Below are 19,296 nucleotides of genomic sequence, written 5' to 3' on the forward strand. Positions count from 1 at the left end.
TAAATCCAAAAGTAGGGTTGAGATCTGTACGAACGGACTATGCATGGAGCTCCACAGCCCATGTTTTCTTCTGAGAACCCAAAAGCATAAATAAGCCAGCGTCACTAACCAGTAAACAAATCAACGGACGCAGTAATTGAATTCATTCAAAGGTGCCCCTTTCTGCTTGGTCAACCGGTTAACTGGACGATCATTTTCAAGCTGTATTTTCCAAGAGATGGATTCAACTTAAGGATCCACCTCAACGTTGATTCTTCACTCCAACATAGGCCTAACCTATTGGAAAATAAAGTTGCCAATCTTAACCTGCTAACAAATCTCATCACGGGGGTCGTAGGTGCACCCACGAATTTAAGTATTTCACTGCTGGACAAAATAAACAGAACACGTAGAAAGCGTGATGGGTCTAGTGCAGCTTGCGATAAAGCGGGACAAAATTTCGTATGGTAGTTTACCATAGAATAAAGATGGAATGAGGAGACAGCGAGAAACTTCCCTGGGTATAAGGGACATTTATAGGGGTTGTATAAGAATTATCAAAAAAGGTAACATTACAGAAATCGATAGAAGATTCGCGAAAATATGGTCACATGACATCAGTAGGCGTATGATCCCCTCCAACGGCTAAACAAGCATGACAGCTCTGAACCATTCTCAAAAACAAAAAAAAAAAAGGGTGTCTATAAGATTCTGTGTCAACAAATCCCATTTTTACAACAGTGCAGACCTTAGTTCATCAAGTGGCCGAGGATTTGGCTGTCTGCATACAAAGCGATGTCCAAGGGTGTCACACACATGTTTTATCGGATTTAAGTATGGCGATCGTGCTGGCCACAGCAGTCGTTGGAGATCTTCACTTTAAAGGTATTCCTCCACCACTTGAGCCCTATGTGTAGTGAGTGGTGTTTTCGTGCATGAAAAGAAAATCTGGGCCAACCGCACCCCTTAAAAGTCGCACATAGGGTTAGAGGGTTTGTTCTCGGTACCTCTACTCAGTTACAACACCCCTATCAATGAAAAGGTGGCGGCCGTTGATTATTATTCCGCCCCACAAGACAACACGGAATCCATCATAAATGTCCCTTTCTCTGATGTTCGAGGATTGGTAATACATTCCTCGTTGCCTCCAGATGAAATAACGATTAGAATCGTTTGTAGGCTAAAACGATTCTGGTCTATTCTAAAATGATATCAGGGAACGGAACTGTATCCCATTTAGCTGGGCTGCAAGTAGTGACGGTATTGTTTTGACGAGCTCTGGGGTGGTTTGGGGTTATTGGGACTTATAGAATTCTTGAAGGGGTTAATGGGATGCAAACCACTGGCTTCCTTGCGTAGAGTCCACTTAAATTGACCCTTCTTAACAGTCTGGTTGGAAATGTTTTCACCTGTGGCTGCAGCAACATCTAGATACACTTGATGACAAAATATCGCAGGGTTCCATCTTGCTGTAAGAGCCAGGTAGCGGATTACATACATGAATGGTTGTAGTATGCGGAGGCGTGTTGCATTTCTGACGTTGATATATCGATACACATACGTGTAACATCTGAGTTGATGCATAATGCTGTATGCGACAATCGTCATAGTAGCCTGGCGTCTATCAGTCGATACAGATTAGGTGCAATAATTCGTTCTTCAGTGAAGATTTCAGTAAGTAAAACTCTCGTAAATAATTAAATTATATATTTATGTGATGTAAAATTTAATTTTAGCCATGTTGGAAGCTAAGAAGCTATCTGGAAAGAAAAATATGGATGAATTCAAAGTGTAGACTTAGTTTTGTGTACCTGTAACTGGCATTCTACATTCAACGTGGAGATTCATTATTACAGGAAGTACGTTATGTATTAGCATACATAAAACGTTGTGTTTTGAATTATGGAAAAGAAACAGGAACTTTGCGAAATATTTTAGTCAAGGACGGTATTCAACAAAAGCCAACTTTGATGATGCTGCTGTACGTACAGGAAAAAACGGTAAACGTTTCATAGATGATGAGGACCTAAAGAAAACTTTTGTGGATTGCGCTGAGGAACGTTTTAATGACTTTAACAGCAAAGAAGATATATCAAATAGAATTATTAAAGAAATGTCATTGTCCATTCGCACTGTTCAACTTAGAGTCGATGATATATCAAAAGATATTGAAAAACAGTTGAAAAATGACTTAAATTCTATTTTATTAGTACTCCTCTTGATGAAAGCAAGGATATTTATATTGGTCGACTGGCAATAGTTGCTAATTAGGGTCAAATTTAATTAAATCAGTGAATTAAATTTCTTTGGCTAAAACAGCCCCTCTCTACTAAAATTTCAATTACTGTCCCTTAATTTCAGCGCCCTTATTCAATTTACAGCGTCTTCTCAGAGTTTTATAGACCTCAATGATATTACCTTTGAGTTATCAATTCACCAAGCTTTGTAGCCCTCAATTCGAAGTCTTTCCACGTATGAAACACCTCTAGCCAATCAATTTCACGAAGGGTGTTTCCCATTAAGAAAATTGAAGGACATATGTTGCCCATCATTGGACTGTTTCAAATAAATCAATATTTTTCTTTAGGTCCTGTCTCCATACTTGAACACTGTTCCCAATGCACCCTTATATTTGCCTTATACAGTGTAATTATCATCTCTCCTCTCTCTTCAAACAAATGTTCTATAAATCAACGATAGGGCACCATGGACCCACACTTTCCGCCTCTCTACACGCAATTTAAAGACATGGAGCAACTTGGCCTTAGTCATCGATGCTTCTAAAAATCCAATTATAACAACAGCAACTTTATTTCATCTGAAATCCATTTAGCTCAGAGCATTGAATGGTATTTCTCAGTCGGTATGAAAAGCTTACTACCTTCAATAATTATTTCATTGATTTTTTTCCCTTTAAGAATTTGCTGATGGTAAGATCATCAGTTGTTCCCACTCTATACAATTTAAAAACTGTCTGAGACCACTATGAAAGCAAAACGCTACTTTCATCCTTGATGGTAGTTACATCTTTCAATAAATCCCACACTTATGCACTATGATTACTTCCACCTAGAGATTCTTTTATCTGCAGATTCTTGATGCAGAAGAATCACTTCTGATAATCAGATCATGAATATTACTCTCTCTAACATGCCGCTGTAGAAAATAGTCATCCAATAATTCTACAAATTGATGTGTTTAAAGATTTGAATGGCTTCAGCAAGCTCAATGCTGATGGGATTCTTCCTCTTGTAAGATCATGAACATGAGAGGACAAAAACTTAAATTAAGGAAGGACAGTTGCAGAATAAATGTGCAAACATTTGCTTCAATAATCAACCACCTACGAGTGGTTGATTATTGGAACAAGCATATTCAACCGTTTTGGGGGAAATCGATAGTTTGAACACATTCAAGGAAGAAGTAGGCAAGCCATTGGAGAGAACGAATCGGTGAAATAGGGTTCTTTGGGAGGAAATGATGCTGTATAAGCTTGCTTCTTGCATCATTTGCAACTACTAATTTTAACGCAGGGAAGTTTTCCAATTTGGAAGGACAGGGAAAGTTCCATAGGCTCTCTCTCTCTGTCTCTCATTTCTTTTCTCTTTCTTTCTACATACCAGGAATCGGAGCTTTGGGTTTTGTTCCCATAATATTAACAGCGGGAAATATCCTGATATCTAAGAGTTACAATACGCTTGTATCATGAGATGATCGGTGGACTACCATTGTATTTGGAATTTGGAACATTCCATGATACAATGCCAAATGAAGATTATCGGGACTATTATGCAGTGGTTAAAATAACGTAACGTATTCTGGTTCTCAACAAGACAGAGACAGCCATAGTTTTTCATAACAGGGGTGTTGTATTGCGTAATTACAGAAGGCACGAAAGTTGGCTTTGTAAACAGGCACAACTCTAGATTTTTCTGTGTTCTAATCAAGACATAATGTCGATGTCACTCGAGTAACATCAACAGCCTTCAGCAAAACAGTCAAGTAAGTAAATCCAGATTTTCTACAGTTTCTATCATTTCTTATAAATTTTAATAAATGTCAGGTGATATGTTCCTCCACTCGGCCTTTAACGCAGCCACCAGTTCAGCCTTGTCTTTTCGGTGAGCTCGACGTGCACATACCCGACGGTCCAATACATCTCAAAGATGCTCGATAGGATTCAGATTAGCACTCTGGGCTGGCCAGTCCCATTTTTCTACACCCATGTCCTCAAACCACTCTGTTACGGCCCCGAGCAGTATGAATAACGCGTTATCTTACTGATGTATGGGCCTTCGCCGAAGTGCTGCCATAATGTTGGACGGGCATAATTGTCCAGGTTTTCCTGGTATTGTACAACATTCGTGGTTTTGTCGATAACGACTAATGAGCCCGTGAAAGAAGCCCCATACCATGATACTGCCTCCATCAAATTTCATTGTTGAGAGGATAGAATCAGGAAGGAACTGTTCCAAAGGCCATCAGACTGGTAGGGTGCGAACCTTGACTAGTCTGTCCATAGGATTGGCGTTCTTTAGACCATGTTAATCGGCGTCTAACATTTGTTGAGGTGATCAATTCTGTTGAACTTAGTATGTCTATTTTGGCGATAAAAACTGATTTCCAACCTAAAAAGAACTCCATCTCCTTCCACAATCCACTAAATCAACCACTTCCTGGAAAGTGCTTGAGATGTTTCTGTCATTGACACATTTCTAATGAACATACTTGGATTGTGACGGGAATTAGGGTAATTTGAAAGTTTCTGCAATTCTGCCCAGACACGATAGGAGGGAGTATCTGATGAGAGAGAATTGTCAATAAATTCGGCCCTGGAGACATTGCGCAAGGCTCTTGGGGTGGAATTTTTCTCAACGTGGTCTGTGCTTGTTAACAGAAGAGACTGCTTCTACAGAGATGGGATACACTTAATAGAAAGCGTGCTAGATTGATCGAAAAACTGCTAGCTTGAAGGAATACACGGACTAACTAATAGATTAACAGTAGCTACAGGTAGAGGTTATAGTGACTTCTGTACTCTATCTATTAGAACGTGCAGTAGACCGGAAAGTAGGTGCTAAGAATTTCAAGGCCTGCTGTGCGTCATTATGAACGGGTAATTAGAGTAACTAAGAGCAAAAACAGGTGCACCTACACTAATATAGGAGCAGAGTTAATAGATTTTGTGAATTTGAATTACTGATCAAATCATCAAATACAAACATTTTAGGGATGTCAGACTGCGGCTAAATTCCAGAGGAACAACAGAGCAACACAACCCAACACTAAAACTCGCGTTATTTCTGGTCTTTACAGAGTTTGTACTGCGAAACAGAGTATTAAAACGCGGGGTGGGGAGTATGGGGAGTGTATAGTGTTGATTGTCAAGCGGCACCTCCCCACCCCCGCGTTTTAATACTCTGTTTCGCGGTACAAACTCTGTAAAGGCCAGAGATGGTGTGAGTTTTAGTGTTGGGTTGCGGTTGCGTTGCTCTGTTGTTCTTTCGTAATTTAGCCCCAGGACCCTAGTGGGACGCCATGTTTTCCGTCCTCTACCAAGACGGCAGGCAGGCCAAGTATAGAACAAATACAAAGCTATTTGGAAGGGATGAACCCTGGACGATATCTGAGCTTGCCAGAGAGGGCCCCAGAAAAACAACAAAACACTTATGGTAACAAAAATTTGTTACCATATTGTAGGAGTAATCTCAGATTAATGTGCCGACTATATGGCACTGCAGTCAGGTTGGTGGACAATGAAAAAGACCTGGGGTAATTGTGCAGTCCAATACAAAGGTCTCTGAGCAGTGCAGAGAGGCTACCAGGGAAGCACATGGGATATTGTTAGTGATATGCAGGAATTTTGTTGGCGAGGTGTATACAGAATACACCTTGAATTCTGCTTAGGGATCTGGAGGCCTCATTTTACAAAGGATATAGAGCTGCAGGAACGAGTAGTCTGCGCGGTAGCACAGTGGTATCGTAACCTCCCTCTCCACACCTGATGGAAAAGGACCGGGTTCGAATCCCGTCGATGACGCGAGGAACTTTAGTGGGCTTTTTTCACTCCGGGGCTGAGTTAGTTGGTCTCAGGTGTAGGTTTTTCGTCTAGCAAACAAGCAAATCGACCAGAGAACACACGCAATTTACAGAGTATACACTGAGCAATATTACCTTAGTCGGTGGTACTCCTAAAACCCCTACAACAACAAAAAATGTATAGACATGAAGGGATATAAAGTTCACCAGTAATCTGCTTGGCATTATTAACAGAACACAATGTTTTTCATGAATGTTTTATTGTGAACAGGAACCCCGAAGGCAAATATTTGATATAATAGTCATCCTGACATGCAACTTCCGAGTACCCAATATAAATCGATCTAGCACCTTACAGAGCAGTACATTATGCAAATTATCCATATCTTTAAAATCACGGGTTGCAACAAAATTCCATCATTCCCATTTCTTGACTTGCTCAGTGGGATATTCACATCTCCAGTGCTCAGAATGGCAAGTCATGGTTGTTTAAAAACTGTTTATTAGGGTCGCGCGGAGTCATAGATTGGACTAACACCGAACTGGAGAATATCATGAAAAGACAAGGACAATGATGACCAAGAGCCGCCAACACCACCCGAATTCAGCCGTGGAGAGACTGAAAATTACTCGGAAAGAAGAAGGAACGGGTCTGACAGACCTCATCGAGCAACAGAAAACACCGATTGCTAACTTGAAGGATTGCTTCCCGAAATACACAGCAGCACCCCATCAGACCATAAGGAAGAAAGACAAGCGGTATACCCCACTCAACCAAAGCGAGAAAATCCCTCCCAACCAGGAGGCACAAACGAAACTAGAAAGATGGACAGTAGACGCTCCATGGCAGACACTACAATGATCTCCATCAAGATCACATAGATAACATTGCTTCCAATCAACACCAGAAACTATAGAAAATACATCACCATGGACCCCCAAATATTCGATGACACATATTGGATCGTTTCTGAGGCCAGGTGGCCCAGAAACGAATCACCCAGACTGAGCACACTCATAGATACGACCAGGTAGCTAGGATAATACATCAGAAGCTAGCAAGGAAATACCAGTTGATGAAAGAACGCGTACTGTACTTCAAGTACGAACCCCAGGCAGTACTAAAGACTCAAACTCACAAGCTGGGACCGCGCCATAATAACGGATAAGAGAATCCCGAACAACAGAACGGACATAACTCATGTGGGTAAGAAGGAAAAGGATACCTATCTGATTGACATAGCGGTATCCAACACTAGCAACCTGTAGAAACCCACTGGGGAAAATTAGGAAGTTCAAGAACCTAAAACAGGAGATCAAAGAGATGTGGCATGTGCAACAAGTTACGACCATCCAGGTCATCTTGTCAACCACAGATCAGGAGCACAGGTTTTGAGAACAAAACCTGTGCTCCTAAACTTACTCCTGTTCTTTGCCGCCTTTTTTCACTTTCTAATTCCAAAGGTGTTCTTCCTTCTGCTTGGAAATTTGCTCATATAAAACCTGGGAGGGACATGTCATCCTAAAAAGGATGACAAGTCCCTCCCATCCAATTATCGTCCCATTGCAATTACTTCTACTCTTTCTAAAGTAATGGAGAAATCAATTAATCGCGAACTCTTAAACTACCTAGAAACCTTCCATCTGATCAACGATCGCCAGTATGGATTCCGTCAGTGTCGATCCACTGGTGATGTTCTGGCTTATGTTACCCATCTATTGCAAATTCAATGGAAATGTTTGTTGAAACACAAGCAGTTTCTCTTGACACCTCAAAGTCTTTCGATCGTATTTGGCATAAAGGTCTTCTAAACAAGCTTCCATCTTATGGTTTGCAACTGTTTTTTGTAATTGGTTATCCAGCTTTCTCTCTGATTGCCCTCTAAGGGTGATGGTAGATGGCTCTCTGTCTTCTAACTTCTCCGCTAATGCTGGTGTCCCCCAAGGTTCAGTTCTATCCCCCACACTATTCATAGTGAATATTAATGACCTTCTTCCATTGACTGGATATCCTATCCATACTTTTGCCGATGACATCACATTGCATTCCACTTTCCACTTTGAGAAACCTTGTCCTGCTCAATCAGCTTCAACTTCTCGAATATCCGCTATCAAGTGGGGCAAAGACAACTTAGTTGATTTCAATCCTTCTAAAACTCCGTTTTGTCTTATATCTCGCAAAAAGATTCTCCTTCTCCTTTGCTTATCTTTGGTGACACTTCGCTTTCTAGGCAAGATGATATATCTCCTTTTGGGGATTACCCTGACTTCTAATCTCTCTTGGCACAAGCACTACAAATATTGCTCCTTCTGCATCTAAAAAACTTTGGTTTTCTCTTTCGCTCTCGGCATTACTTTTCTTTCAAACAGCAGTTCACTCTGTACAAATCTCAAATCCGCCCTAGCATGGAATGTTAGGGCGGTGCCCCCAAAACCTCTCCTCAGGCTTCTAGATTACATTCAGAACAGGGCATTTAGTTTAATTAATGACTCCTCTCTAACAGAATCTCTTCACTTGCTGTCTCATAGACATTCTGCTTTTGCTGCATGCCTTTTCTGTAGATACTTCCATGGGCGCTGTTCTTCTGAATTGGCTTCTATAATTCTCGCTCTCTCTTTCAAAACAGTCTGAACGCGTGCCGCCACCAGCCATCATCCATTTACTGTACAACTTCAAACTCGCAGAACCAACTTTTCATCTTCCTCGTTTATTCATTCAATTGCCATAGCCGGAGAGTTCCTTGACCACAGTAACACCAGACATAACAACAACCACCCTGTGCATTTGGTAGCACTACATGTCACGAGGTGGAACCCCCAAACAGGGAGAAATAATATAAGGATAATAATAATTTTATTTTGTCTTAATATTTCTATAACAACTATTTTACTGATCATTCTTCTTTTACTTCTTGCAGAAGTCGATGGTCATTGGCTCCAAGGCCACAGTAGAAGCAAACTGTGTTTAAAATGGCATTTTGGAAGTGCATCTTTATAATCCTAGCCCTTGTAATCTGTGGTTTTGGAATCTTTGCCAAAATGAAAACCGAAGCACAAGATATCATTGTGACTACAAACCTAGGTAAAATTAAAGGTAAAAATATTCCAACACCAGGTGGGAAATCTGTGGATGCTTTCCTTGGAATACCATATGCCAAAGCACCTGTTGGTGAAAATCGCTTTCGTCCACCACAGCCTGTTGATCCGTGGATTGATGTGCTCAATGCTACCGAGAAACCAAACGCGTGCATGCAATCAGGAAGGAATTCTTCAGAGTTTCAAGGCGCTTCGGAAGACCAGTATCCTAAAAATCCTAAAGAGGATTGTCTGAAGTTAAATGTATGGCGTCCTCACCCTACACCCCAGAAAGCTGCAGTTATGATATTGATTTACGGGGGCGGTTTTGTTTCTGGGGCGACCAATATATATTACAACGATCCTAAGGTGTTAGTTTCAGAAGAGAAGGTCATTGTTGTGTCAATGAATTATAGACTCGCATCTTTGGGATTTTTATACCTTGGACTTCCTAATGCACCCGGAAATGTAGGGTTACTTGACCAGAATTTGGCAATTCGTTGGGTCAAGGAGCACATTGTTGATTTCGGAGGTGATCCAGAAAATATAACATTGTTTGGAGCAAGTGCAGGGGGTGCAAGTGTGAGCTATCATCTGCTGTCCACACTCAGTCATAACCTTTTCAATCGGGCCATCATACAGAGTGGAACAGCAACTTCTCCGTGGGCCATGCACGATAAGGAAAAGGCTATTAATCGAGGTCTAAAACTTGCACACCTTGTCGGCTGTCCTCATAATAAGGATGACCTTAATGCGGTCCTGGACTGTCTCCGCCAGAAAGATGCAAATGAATTAATGATACAAGAGAAAGGGTTATTATATGAAGGTTTAGATTTTTCCTTTGTTCCTGTAATAGATGGAGAATTCATCGAGGAAGATCCTGAAGTATTGCTGCAAAACAAACAATTCAAAAACACGAGTATTTTTCTCGGAACCACCGCAAATGAAGGATCTGTGTTTCTAATGCTTTATCTTTTTCAAATTTTCAAATTAGTTGAGAACCTTACCATCACGTATGAGGAATTCCTTACAGCTTTGACAACCTTCTCTCCTTCCCAAGACGAGTTGATTATACGATCCATCGTGCAGGAATACATTGACTGGGTAGGATCGGACTACGTTTATGGTGCTGAAAAATCTCTGACTGATCGTTATTTCGTGTGTCCAACTGAGCAGTTTGCCCGAAATTTTGCCAGTGTGGAAAATGATGTCTACCTTTATAGTTTCGATTACAGAGGATCTGCAAATCTCCCGAGTTGGTTGGGAGTTCCTCATGGTGGAGATATTTCCTATGTGATGGGATTACCCCTACTGACTGGTGGTTCTTCAGAAGTGGAGTTCTCTTCACGAGTAATGAGACTGTGGGCATATTTTGCAAAATCAGGGTAAGATTTTTTTTATATTTTCATGTATTTATTGTACAGTGGATGGAAGATGTTGAGATCACCATAGTAACTAACCCTTTGATTACTATAGTATTATGTCAAATTTCGGTATCTCTTTTGAGTTCTGTATTAGTTAATTAACTTCTGTATGCCTGCTGCAGTTAGTAAACAAACAGGGATGCAAAAAACTTCATCCTTTAGAGTAAGCATTAAGACGAAAGTCTTATTTCTGTTAGTATTAACTGTTTTGTTTTATGAGAGAGCAACACAATCACTATATTGTGTCTCTAAATTGCGTGCATTCTATGGTCGATTTGCTCATTTATTCTCTTGAGCCACCTTGTTAAAAAAAACTCCAAAGATATTGCTCACGTCATCATTGGAATCTTGTTGCTGTTGTTGTAGGGTTTTAGGAGCATCAGCGACCAAGGCCACATTGCTCCATATATGCTGTCTGTAAATTGCATATGTTCTGTGGTCGATGTTCTGTTTGCTGGACGAAAAACCCAAGTTTCCAGGAGAAAAACCATGCCACCATTGCGTAGAATGTTTGACTCATCCACGTTGTGAAAAGGCCCATAAAAATTCCTTCCGTTTTCGACGGGAATTGAACTAAGATCTTTTCAACTTGGTGCAGGGAGGACAGCGATTCTCCCAACAGTGCGACTCCAGAGGACCCAATATACACGTTCGAACATTCTACGAAGTATCTACAGAAAATTCGGCTATGGGAGAGAAAGTGGAGAGACACTGTTAGAGATGAATCATTAATTAACCTAACTGCCCTCTTTTGAATGGAATCGAGAAGCCTGAGAGGCGTTTTGGGGCACTGCCACAGATGTGGAAAAAGTATTTGACAGTAGGGTGATTTGCGATTTGTACAGAATCAACAGCTGTTTGGAAGAAAAGTAAAGCCGAGAGCGAAAGAGAAAAATCAAGCTTTTTAGATGCAGAGGAAGCAATCTTTGAAGTGTGCTTATGCCAATAGATATTAGAAGTAAGGATAATCCCCAATTGAGATATATGATCTCAGTTGAAGTCGAAGTGTAATCGAAGATAACGCTTTTTGAAGATATAAAACAGACGGAATTTTAAAAGGATTTAAATGAAGACAGTTATCTTTGCGCCGCTGGAGAATTACCTTTAGCATTTAAAGAATTGGTAGTGGATATTCGAGAAGTTAAACTGTTTGTGCAGAGCAAGATTGCTCAAAGTGTAAGGTGGATGTGGCAATGTGCTATCATCAGCAAAACGATGGATAGGATTTCCGGACAATGTTAGAAGATCTTTGATAGGACGAGAAAACGAGAAAGAACTTAACTTTAGTGAACATCAGCATTAGTAGAGAATTTAGAAGACAGAGAGCCATCTAGCATCATCCGCAGAGCGTGGTCAGAGTGAAAAGTGGATACCCAATTACAAAGAACAGTTGGCAAACCATAAGATAGAAGCTTATTTTGAAGACCTTTATGCTAAACACGATCAAATGCTGTTGAAATGTCAAGAGCAACTGCTTGAGTTTCACCAAACCTTTCCATTGAATTTGTCCATAGTTAGGTAACATGAGGATGTCACCAGTGGATGGACACTGACGGGATCCATACTGGCGACTGTTGATCAAAAGGAAGATTTCCAGACAGTTTAAAAGCTTGGGTTTAAATGATTTCTCCATTACTTTAAAAACAGTAGAAGTAAGTGGAATGGGAGCTATTTTTCGTCGTATTATGATTCTCTCACCAGTGTGAAACAGTAAGAAAGAAGATTCTTCAGACCAGATATACCAATTGTTTTAGTTCCTAGAATGATATAAAATATTCCACTAGTTTCCATTTATTTATTTATATAAAAAATTACTTGAATACTATCATCCGTTCTGTATAGTTATTGTGAAATCGATTCTTCTAACGCTGACAAAGTGGCTTTGGAAGAAATCAAAGTAGAATACATTAAGAACTGGTCACAAAAATTTGCCTTTGAAAGGAAATTATGGATTTATGAACAAAACCAGAGTCTAATGGAACTTCACACAGCTGGGCCTGTTTGGATAATCTTTCAGATATCCAAACCGGCCCGTCTGTGTGAGTTTATATTTTATTTAATAAAATTTTAAATATTATATTATTTTTAAATGAAAAATCAAGGAAGCAAACGCAAATCAAGAAACAAGAATATTCATAATTTTAATTCACAATTTTTGTTCGAAATCGTAAAATAAATCTTACTATCGGGGAAGAATCACAACAGAAAATGTTAATAGCAGTTAATTTCTTTAGCAGTACAATTAATTTATTTAAATTGGTTTGAGTTTTAATCTTTCGTATTCTGTGTTCCAGAAACCCGAATTTGTCTCCAGATGGCACTGAGGATGAACAAGTATGGCCCCTTTACACACTGGAAGAGAAGGAATATTTAATTTTCGATAAGGCAAATTCTAGTTCTATAGGTCATGGACTTCGTTCCAGGCAATGTGCCTTCTGGCAGCAATATATTCCTTATTTGATGCAAGTGGCAGGTTGGTAGAACCCAATTGTACTTATGTGTTTGTGCCTTGTGTAAATTCCATTTCTTACCGCAGCTATGGCTACATTAATGAGAACCTGAGTGGCAAAGTAGGGAATGGCTATGCTGACCAGATTTTTTGCGGGCCAAAGCAGAACACTTGGTGACGTCAAACAGCTTTATTTAAGAAAGAAGTCTGTTTTTGGTGTAGTCAGTTTAAACAGTACCTTCATAATGCCTTCTGCACAGGACAGTGGTTACAACATTTCAACATAGTCCTGACACTGCCCATCTGACTTTCATCTGACAAAAAGAAATAACATTTTAGATAGGAGTCCACCGTACTTCAACCGCAATCGTTGTACTGTCGTCCAGGATCTCAGTATGCGCTGAGTTATCGATGTGAAAAGATTCCAATGGACAGAGAGGTGGAAATTACAATCCTCCTTGTTATTTTTCTATTATTTTCGGATTTATTCTCCTTCTTCCTGAAACTATCCTATTTTTGAATTAGTAAATTACCGGTTAAATCATTTTGCAGATTTAATAATAATGTGTTCAAAGTATTCTTTCGCATTAGCATTAGTAGGGGCATATGATGCAAGAAAGCAAGCTTATACAGCAACAGCCAAAAACAAACTCTTCCCATTTTAGCCATCCATTCACTCCTAATATTTGTATAGTTCTGCCTTCAACTTATTTAAGTTCCTGACCTCCAATACAACAGATGGAAGTTTGTTCCAACTATCAACCTCCCGTCGGCTAAAGGCAAACTTCCGCATATCTGCTCTACAACTGTCATTCCTCAGCTTCAATCTATGCCCCCTCAGGTGAGTATCTGAGCAAAAGGAAGAATCCCATCAGAATTTAGCCTGCTCAACCTTATACACCACCTCAATCAGATCATCTCGCAGTTGCCTAGTCTCCAGACGCTACAATTTGCAAAAGTTAAGCCTTTCTTGGTAAGACACCACCCCTTCATTGCCCTTACCAATCTTGTTGCCCTTCTCTGTACTCGTTCCAGCAGCTCTACATCCTTCCTAAAATGAAGCCACCAGACCGTTAAACAGTACTCAGGGTGTGTCCTGACCATTGCCTTATACAAGGGGAGAATAATTCCCTTATCCCTGCTGAAAAAATCCTATATAATATTGACAAGATACCATGATCTACTTTTGCAGACCACCTGCACTGCTGAGAAAACTTTACAATTACCCGCAGGTCCTTTTCATTCTGTACTACCCTGAGTGTAGTACCACCCAGTTGCTATGTTAATGTGGGGTTGCTGCTACTCATATGCAGTACTTTACATTTGTACATGTTAAACTTCAGTTGCCACCTCTCAGCCCATCTGCTCAACTTTTGCAGATCCTGTTGCAGTAGCGTACTGTCATTAACAACCCTGTCGACCTTCGTATCATCTGCAAACTTATACATTATCCCTGAATACCATTGATAAATACCGAAAACAACAATGGGCCCAACACCGAACCCTGGGAGAATCCACTAATAACATTAGTCCATGAAGGGCAGTCTCCATTGATTATCACTCTCTGTCGTCTCCCACTCAATCATCCCTTTACCCATTATAGCAACTTGCCTCCAATGCCACACTTCTCCAATTTGTGCAGTACTCTTCCATATGCCACAGTATCAAAGGCTTTCCTAAAATCCAAGTATACGATATCAAAATTATCCTATGCATCCAGTTCCTTTGTGAACACATCATAGTATACTATAAAATTTTTCAAATAAGGCTTCTCCTTAACAAACCCATGCAGTCTGAACTATGACTGTAGTCTTGTCTGGTTGATCCTGCAGTGCTTCTTTAACCAGTGCCTCCATTAATTTTTCTGGAACAAAAGTTAAACTAACAGGTCTCGAATTACTTGTGTCACTCTTTGATCCCCCTTTGAGAATTGGGGACACATTTGCACATCTCCAGTCCATAGGGTCCTCTCCTGTATCCAACGAAGCTTTCATAATTATGCCTATGTGTTTCCTTACTTCTTTTGTTGCTTACTTTTGTATAACTAGATAGATACCATCCACCTCAGGTGCCTTTCTTATGCTTAACTTCAACAATTTCGCCTCCACTTTGCTCTCAATTATTACAAAATCATTTAGCTCCCTGCCAGAGTTTGATAAGCTTCTGGTCTCCACTTCCCTAGCGACCCTAGAGACTGCCTTTCATGTGTGGATGTAGAGGCAACATACTCCTTCAGTTTGTCAGCTAACTCAGCAGGTTCATCTGCAATCGAACCGTCGATGTCAAGTGGACCAATCTCATTCATCCCCTTCCTTCTACAATTTATATAAGTAAAGAAGTCTTTGCTGTTTTTCTTTGCATTATTTGCGAAAGATTTCTCGTAATCTACCTTTGTTTGCCTAACCTCCTTTGTGACTTGATTACAGACTAGCTTATATCCACTATAGGCATCTGTGTCTCCTAATAATTTACATGCGTCCCATGCTTTTACTTCCCTGCAACGAGTCTCATTAGGTCATGTGACACCAATTTAGGCCTAAACGTTGAACAGAATTTCTTAGTTGGTATGAAAAGCCCAGTAGCTTCCACGATTACTTCCTTGAATGCTTCACATTTAGAATTTGCTGTTGGTAACATCATCAGTTGGTCCCACTATACAGAATTTAAAAACTCTCTAAGACCGCTGCTGTCACCTTTGCGAAAGCAAAACCCTTCCCCTTACCACTTACATCTTTAAGTAAATCCATACCAGTACACTGTGATCACTGCCACCCAGTGTTTCCTTTACCTGCAGATTCTTAATCGAACCGTCGATGTCAAGTGGACCAATCTCATTCATCCCCTTCCTTCTACAATTTATAATCTGATTATCAGCAGTGAAGTATCACTGCTGATAATCAGATCAAGAGTATTATTCCCTCTGGTTGCCTCTCGAACATGGCGTTGTGGAAAACAGTTCTCCAATAAAATCACAAAAGTCTTACTAGTGTGCGAGTGACCAACTCACAAATCCCAGTCAATATCTGGGAAGTTAAAATCCCCATTATAAGTTACTCTAATTTATTGGCCACTGTATTTCTCTGAATAATTGTTCATTGTACTCATCAGAGTCATTATGCCTATAACACACACCTACTCTCATTTTACCTTTTCCAGTGGTTATGTCACATCAAACTGTCTGAACATTGCAATGTCCACCAACATCAATTGAATGCACTTCCTTAGATTTTATGTGTTTCTTAACTAGCAGCTTAACCCCTCCTCCCTTCCTGTCCTGTCTATGCTTTCTGTACACATTGTACTCCCCAAATTCCAGTTCTGCATACCTTATATCTGCGTGACACTACGTCTCTGATATCGCAACAATATCGAAATCAATGACTTAACCAGCACTTCAAAATCATCAATTTATTTATCCAACTCCTAGCATTTGTGTACATGCAAGTATACACCCACCCATTCTTACTCTTTGTTACTCTAACCCGACCCATTTTTTACTTGTTCCACTATGACTCCCAGCAGTCTGGGAAAACCCCATTGCCTTGCTTTCCAGGCTGCTGCTCATTCCAATAGCAGCATTGCAAGAATCACTTTCACCTCTGCCTGTGACTACCGTTAATCGTTTAGTCTCTGAATCCCCTAACCTAGCAGTTTTCCGACCCACCTAACACTGTCTCAATAGTATCAGCAAATAAAATTTCTTTTATATTTCCATGCTTAAGTATGTGCCCTACCGTAGCAAATCGGATATGATCACAGTCCATTCCACACCTGATGTAAAAGGTCTGAGTTCGAATCCTGTCAAAGACGCGACAATTCTTATGAGCTTTTCATGATGTGGCTGAGTTAGTCGATCTCAGGCAAGAATTGGATTAAGTTTTTCATCAGGAAACTTTACTTTTTTCGGTCAGCAAAAAGGGAAATCGAAGACACCATTTCCAGATACAATTTGAGTCCTCACAGTCTTATTGGGTTAGCACTTAAATCCACTGACAACACGATACTTTGAATATGTCCTTTCGAAAGAGAAATTGAGATGCGAAATTTGTAGGTTGCCATATTAATTTATTAATAGATTTTAAAAAATTGTCATTTGAAGTTCTGTAAATATTAATACAATTTATAATACAAAGATAAATAATAAAAAAATTCCATAATTTTTATAAAATTTGTTAAATATGTTATTATTTTATCGTTTCAGAAAAACTTGAATCGTGTGAAAACCAAGACCAAGATCCATAAAGAATTCATTTAATCTTTGATTTAAATTTCTGTATAATTCAGATGCAAATTAAAAAATAAAACCAATAAATATTTGCTTTTGTATCCTGACAATTGATAGAAAGAATTACCATTTTGTTTCATAAATAGACGCAGACAATGAATTTACACTGCTTTAATGACAGCTGTTCTTTGAGAGTCCACACTTTGGTATTCGAACGACCAAAGATATCTTGTATACTCAAAACATTAACTATTAAATATAATTTGTATACTCACTGGCCAATAAATTAGAAACCTTTTTAATCGATACCAACAGATGATTAAACGAACTGTTTTCAAATGTAAATTGCCATGTACCATGATCTAAAGTTCCTCGTAATAAGTTAAATTCTGTAAGCTTTCCAGTGGTTGCTTTGTCGATCTGGGTCCTCGTAGCACAATTGGTAAGATCGCCTTCCTTCCTACACGGTGTGTAAAAGACACACCGTGTCTTTTACACACCGTGTAGGAAGTCTCAGGCTAGGATAGGATGGTCTCAGGTTAGGATAGGATGCTTTTTTCTTCCCGGAAACTCGGCTTTTCGTACAGCGAAGAGAAAATCAACCAGAGAACAACTGATGCTTCTAAAACCCAACTTCAGCAATAACGTAATCGATCCAGTCATGGGGAACAGGGGAACTCCAAAAACGAGACCGAGGAATTTAAAATGAAAATGACTGAAACATTCAAGTAAAGAAAGAACCCAGTTCCAAAAGAAGTATGCGACGGAATTTGAATAATCTGGGATGTGGTACTTTTGCGCCTATACGAACATTTTTTCACTTTTTTTCATCGATGGTGGGGCGAAAGTGTGGCATCAACCGCATGAAGCCAAGCATTGAGACTGTCTCGTGTCCACCATTCAAGTGGCCGAAGTGGTGTCATGGTATGGGATATGTTCTGTTGATACGAATTGGTACTGTTAGAAAGGTCGTGCTGCCTCCAATGAATGACTTTCTCTTGTATACTGGATGAAGTTCTCCCTGAGGGCTTAATTTTTACCCTGATTGCGATGAAGTCTTTCAAGGCGAGCGACAACGATTAAAGCAAAACATCAAATTATTTACTAAAATAAATCAGACATTTCATTCCATTGCTCATTGGTCTGCCCCTAGTAGTCTATTTTTTAATGTTTCTGTTAACTGTCTTGCCCTTTTGAGTATGAAAGATTCCCATGAATGGTCGTATTTAGTGTTGGTGTTAGTGCCGCAGAATTGCAGTAGACCATATCTTTAATAAGTCCAGCTCCAGAGTCCTGAATCTTCACCACCACAAAAAAGGAGAGATCTTATGGTAGCTGCAGTGCCACACCTGATCCTTGCTCGTTGTCCAAATTGAGACAGATAGGATCCAGTATTTGATTTTATCAACGCAAACATGAAGGATTACTCCCTAATGAAATGGTTATTGATGAAAAACATGATTATATCATTGGGTGCCTTTTTTCCGCGTAATAAGCAGGATAACCCTACATGCTCCATAGCCATGGTTTTCTCTAAGAACCCAAGAGCATGATTAAGCCGGATATCACAATCCACCATCAATGCACGAATCAACGAATGACATAATTGAATTCATTCAAAGATGCCACTTTCTGCTTTCACTATATGCCTCCGTTATTTGTTCCTCAGCTCCACAAAGAGAGCTCAGGATATACAAGGAGATGGCATCTTGAGCTTGCCCAACCGGTTAATTGGACGATCATTCTCAATCTGTATTCGATTAGACTGAGAATCAACCTTGAGTATTCATCTCAGAATTGGCTCTCACAAACATCAAATTAGACATAACCTATTGGAAAATACAGTTGTCAATGTTAACCTGCTAGCAAATCTCATCACAGAGATCGTAGGCGCACCCACGAATTTAAGTATTTCACTGCTGCACAAAATAAACAGAACAGGTAGAAAGAGTGATGGAAGTAGTGCAGCTTGCGATGAACGGGACAAAATTTCGTATGGTAGTTTACCATAGAATAGAGATTGAATGAGGAGACAGCGAGAAACTTCGCTGGGTAAAAGGGACATTTATAGGGGTTGTATAAGAATTGCCAAAAAAAGGTCACAT

General features: G+C 39.8%; 1 pseudogene across 1 annotated transcript; it reads left to right on the forward strand.

The window, feature by feature from the left end:
• Nucleotides 1-1,584: 1,584 nt before the first annotated feature.
• On the forward strand, nucleotides 1,585-17,248 carry LOC150091924 (acetylcholinesterase pseudogene; annotated as a pseudogene). Its single transcript, XR_016546765.1, has 4 exons — nucleotides 1,585-1,653; nucleotides 8,937-10,478; nucleotides 12,812-12,990; nucleotides 17,168-17,248. The product of XR_016546765.1 is annotated as an acetylcholinesterase pseudogene (transcript).
• The last annotated feature ends 2,048 nt before the right edge of the window (nucleotides 17,249-19,296 follow it).

Source organism: Mastigoproctus giganteus, chromosome 1, assembly GCF_048544385.1.
Source record: "Mastigoproctus giganteus isolate SK-2022 chromosome 1, ASM4854438v1, whole genome shotgun sequence".
In the NCBI taxonomy this organism is placed as follows: Eukaryota; Metazoa; Arthropoda; class Arachnida; order Uropygi; family Thelyphonidae; genus Mastigoproctus; species Mastigoproctus giganteus.